Source organism: Styela clava, chromosome 15 (assembly GCF_964204865.1).
Source record: "Styela clava chromosome 15, kaStyClav1.hap1.2, whole genome shotgun sequence".
NCBI lineage: Eukaryota > Metazoa > Chordata > Ascidiacea > Stolidobranchia > Styelidae > Styela > Styela clava.
In genome coordinates, this window is record NC_135264.1 from 2827501 (window position 1) to 2832500 (window position 5000).

The 5000-nt window shown below is 57.4% G+C and overlaps 2 non-coding genes and 1 pseudogene across 2 annotated transcripts; all 3 read right to left on the reverse strand.

Annotated features, from left to right (window-relative positions):
* Window positions 1-1229, reverse strand: part of LOC144413447 (large subunit ribosomal RNA) — a 3695-nt pseudogene extending 2466 nt beyond the window's left edge.
* Window positions 1230-1517: 288 nt separating this feature from the next.
* Window positions 1518-1671, reverse strand: LOC144413153 (5.8S ribosomal RNA). The gene has a single exon (XR_013469190.1). It is a non-coding gene; the product is annotated as a 5.8S ribosomal RNA (ribosomal RNA).
* Window positions 1672-1969: 298 nt separating this feature from the next.
* LOC144413275 (small subunit ribosomal RNA) lies at window positions 1970-3779 on the reverse strand. The gene has a single exon (XR_013469309.1). It is a non-coding gene; the product is annotated as a small subunit ribosomal RNA (ribosomal RNA).
* Between the last annotated feature and the right edge of the window lie 1221 nt (window positions 3780-5000).

Genomic DNA, 5000 nt, shown 5'->3' on the forward strand with positions numbered 1-5000 from the left:
CTAATCATTCGCTTTACCAGATAAAACTGCGACAAAGCGCCAGCTATCCTGAGGGAAACTTCGGAAGGAACCAGCTACTAGATGGTTCGATTAGTCTTTCGCCCCTATACCCAAATAGGACGATCGATTTGCACGTCAGAATCGCTACGGTCCTCCACCAGAGTTTCCTCTGGCTTCGACCTTCCCAGGCATAGTTCACCATCTTTCGGGTCCCAACATGGACGCTCTTGCGCGACCGCCCCGGCAGAGCGGGTGCGATCGGCCGGTCGTGCGCCGGCGCCCGCACGGGGCTCCGGGTCCGACCTCGTTCGGCCAAAGGCCGCCTTCACTTTCATTTCGCCTGCGAGTCTCGAACCACTCGACGACTCGCGCTCATGTTAGACTCCTTGGTCCGTGTTTCAAGACGGGTCGGGAGGGTGGCCAACGTGGCCACGGACCCCGAGCGCGTCGACGGCGCGCCACCGAAGCGGCAGCCCGCCGAACACCGGCACTGCGTACAGTGCAGGCGAACGACAAGCCAGCCGAACGGCGACGGCCGCACACAGAGAGCGCGCGGCATCCTTTCCTCGATCCGCCGCCGGGCCGCACCGCCCGCGCGCTGTAACACCCCCGCCGGAGCGGAGGCCACCTTCGCGCGGGGACTTAGACCGACGGCAAACCGGTCGTGACCCGCGCCGGTCGCTAGTGCGCTGAGACGGTGCGCGAGCCGACTCGGCAGCGGCGCCTTAAGCGTCCGCGAACCGAGACGGCGCGCCCCCGCACCCAACTGAAAGCGAGCCGGCGACCTGACGGGCCCTCCCGTTTGCCTCTCAACGGTTTCACGTACTCTTGAACTCTCTCTTCAAAGTGCTTTTCAACTTTCCCTCACGGTACTTGTCCGCTATCGGTCTCGCGACCGTATTTAGTCTTAGGTGGAGTTTACCACCCGCTTTGGGCTGCATTCCCAAACAACCCGACTCCGAGAAGACCCGAAGCGGCCAAGGCAAGCGCCCCTATGGGCCTAACACCCGCCGTGGGACGAGGCCTCGATCAGAAGGACACCGGCGCTCGCCGTCAGCCGCACTGGGACTTCCGTACGTCACAACTCGGCGCGCTCGAAAAGCGCGCAGATTCGACGCTGGACTCTTCCCGGTTCACTCGCCGTTACTCAGGGAATCCCTGTTGGTTTCTTTTCCTCCGCTTAATAATATGCTTAAATTCAGCGGGTGCTCTCGCCTGAACTCAGGTCGTATGTGTTAAGCGGGCCGCTTCTTACACGGCCCACTGGCATCGCAAGTCGTCGCCGCCGGCGCCGACCGAGCGCGTACCGTCGCCGCCTTGGCCCACGGTCGGTCTTGATCTCGTGACCGGACCGACCGACCTGGACCCGCCCCTCGAACGTAGTTGAACACGTCGAGGGGCCGGCGGTGTACGGGACACGCGGTCGCGCCGAGAAAGCTCGGCGACCGCTTCAACTTGGGGCGACGCCCGGCCGTCTTCGCAGAGGCCAGGCGACGGCCCTCGGGTGAGGACGAACGCGACCCTGAGGCAGACGCGGTCCCGGGATTGACCCGAGACCGCAATTCGCGTTCAGAAGGTCGACGTTCAATGTGTTCTGCAATTCACATTACTTCTCGCACTTGGCTGCGTCCTTCATCGACTCGCGAGCCGAGTGATCCACCGTTAAGAGTCGTCCTCGACGTTTCGCCCGGTGCCGAAGCGCGCGGACGTCTCACTGTGGGATCGACCACAAAACCACCACCGACAACAACTGCACAAAAACACCAACAAACGGCGCCGAGCGACCGCCGGGCTGGGCCGGCGGCACATCGAGCGCGGTGCCCAGAAGCCACCATCGCACTCGGCTGCCTTGCTATGCCAACGTGTTACGCGTGTCGCACGGGGCGGAACCCCGATTGACGGCCGCCCTCTCGGCGGCACCCAAAGACAATTCAGTGCGCGGTCGGCCGGGGCCTACCACCACCTTCGGTAATGATCCTTCCGCAGGTTCACCTACGGAAACCTTGTTACGACTTTTACTTCCTCTAAATGATCAAGTTTGATCGTCTTCTCGACACGCCGACGCGGCCGTTGCCAGCCGCGACGGGGCCGATCCAAGGATCTCACTAAACCATTCAATCGGTAGTAGCGACGGGCGGTGTGTACAAAGGGCAGGGACGTAATCAACGCAAGTTGATGACTTGCGCTTACTGGGAATTCCTCGTTCAAGGGAAACAATTGCAAGTCCCTATCCCAATCACGAATGAGGTTCAACGGGTTACCCGGACCTTTCGGCCTAGGTTAGACACTCGCTGCTTCACTCAGTGTAGCGCGCGTGCGGCCCCGGACATCTAAGGGCATCACAGACCTGTTATTGCTCAATCTCGTGTGGCTAAACGCCACTAGTCCCTCTAAGAAGTTAGACGCCGACCGAGAAGGTCGCGTAACTATTTAGCATGCCAGAGTCTCGTTCGTTATCGGAATTAACCAGACAAATCGCTCCACCAACTAAGAACGGCCATGCACCACCACCCACAGAATCAAGAAAGAGCTCTCAATCTGTCAATCCTACCTGTGTCCGGGCCGGGTGAGTTTCCCCGTGTTGAGTCAAATTAAGCCGCAGGCTCCACTCCTGGTGGTGCCCTTCCGTCAATTCCTTTAAGTTTCAGCTTTGCAACCATACTTCCCCCGGAACCCAAAGACTTTGGTTTCCCGGAAGCTGCCGGAAAGGTCGTCATGGTAACGCCTCCCGATCGCTAGTTGGCATCGTTTATAGTCAGAACTAGGACGGTATCTGATCGTCTTCGAACCTCTGACTTTCGCTCTTGATTAAAGAAAACATTCTTGGCGAATGCTTTCGCAGTAGTTCGTCTTCCGCCGATCCAAGAATTTCACCTCTAACGGCAGAGTACGGACGCCCCCGTCTGTCCCTCTTAATCATTACCTCGTGCTCCGAAAACCAACAAAATAGAACCGAGGTCCTATTCCATTATTCCATGCAACACTATGCAGGCGAACAGCCTGCTTTGAACACTCTAATTTTTTCAAAGTAAACTTATCGGCCACCGCCGACACTCAGTCAAGAGCACCGACGGAGAACCGAAGGTGAGGCGAACGCAACCAGTGACACGCCTTGCGACGGACCGGCGGCGCTCGCCCAAAATCCAACTACGAGCTTTTCAACCGCAACAACTTTAGCATACACTGTTGGAGCTGGAATTACCGCGGCTGCTGGCACCAGACTTGCCCTCCAATGGATACTCGTTAAGAGTTTTAGGATGTACTCATTCCAATTACAGGGCCTCGTTAGAGTCCTGTATTGTTATTTTTCGTCACTACCTCCCCGTGTCGGGAATGGGTAATTTGCGCGCCTGCTGCCTTCCTTGGATGTGGTAGCCGTTTCTCAGGCTCCCTCTCCGGAATCGAACCCTGATTCCCCGTTACCCGTTATCACAAAGGTAGGCACGTAGCGTACCTTCGACAGTTGATAGGGCAGACACTTGAATGATACGTCGTCGGTGCAGAGACCGTACGATCCGCGTGGTTATCCAGAGTCATCAAACGTCACAGGACGAACCCGGTCGGTTTTGATCTGATAAAAGCGCGCCTCCCGAAGTCGGCGCTTAATGCATGTATTAGCTCTAGAATTACCACAGTTATCCACTTCGCTTACGAGACCAAATAAACCAAGACTGATTTAATGAGCCATTCGCAGTTTCGCTTTACGAGAACTCGTACTTGCACCTGCATGGCTTAATCTTTGAGACAAGCATATCACTACTGGCAGGATCAACCAGATAGCTGCGACAGCTGCGCTCGGCCCTTGCTGGGCCGCCCGGCGCGTGCTCGTCGCATTCGTTTAAGACCGAGGCGATCGCCTGCGGCCGTACTCAGCTTCGACAGTCGCTGGCCGCGACGTCCACGCTCTCGCCGGCAGTGCCAGGCGGAGCGATTTGCGTTTTTTCTTTGCTCGCCCTCTCTCGGGCTCGATCCATTCAGTTTCGCACAAACAAGAGCTCTGCCGGCCGCCTGCAGCGGTGCCTAAAACCCGGGCATAACAATGCGACCGTTCTGCTAGGCCGACAAGCGCTCAAGCCAGACGCTCGATCGAACGCCCCCTACATATTAGTCGAGACAACGGCTCGCTCATTAGCATCGCGTTTGTACTTTAACTTTTTTTGGCTCGGCTTCTTTCGACGCCGATGCCGGCGACGCAGCACTCTCTCGCCCGCCAGCCACCGAGAAAAGGGTGCGCTCCGACCGGCCCCGCACCGCTCTTTCTTGGCTCATTCGAAATTACTGTCTTTCGCTCTGACATGCCTTACCTAGGGTTAGGTTAGTATGCTTGCACGTTTGTACTTTAACTTTTTTCGGCTCGGTTTCTTTCGACGCCGATGCCGGCGACGCAGCACTCTCTCGCCCGCCAGCCACCGAGAAAAGGGTGCGCTCCGACCGGCCCCGCACCGCTCTTTCTTGGCTCATTCGAAATTACTGTCTTTCGCTCTGACATGCCTTACCTAGGGTTAGGTTAGTATGCTTGCACGTTTGTACTTTAACTTTTTTCGGCTCGGCTTCTTTCGACGCCGATGCCGGCGACGCAGCACTCTCTCGCCCGCCAGCCACCGAGAAAAGGGTGCGCTCCGACCGGCCCCGCACCGCTCTTTCTTGGCTCATTCGAAATTACTGTCTTTCGCTCTGACATGCCTTACCTAGGGTTAGGTTAGTATGCTTGCACGTTTGTACTTTAACTTTTTTCGGCTCGGTTTCTTTCGACGCCGATGCCGGCGACGCAGCACTCTCTCGCCCGCCAGCCACCGAGAAAAGGGTGCGCTCCGACCGGCCCCGCACCGCTCTTTCTTGGCTCATTCGAAATTACTGTCTTTCGCTCTGACATGCCTTACCTAGGGTTAGGTTAGTATGCTTGCACGTTTGTACTTTAACTTTTTTCGGCTCGGCTTCTTTCGACGCCGATGCCGGCGACGCAGCACTCTCTCGCCCGCCAGCCACCGAGAAAAGGGTGC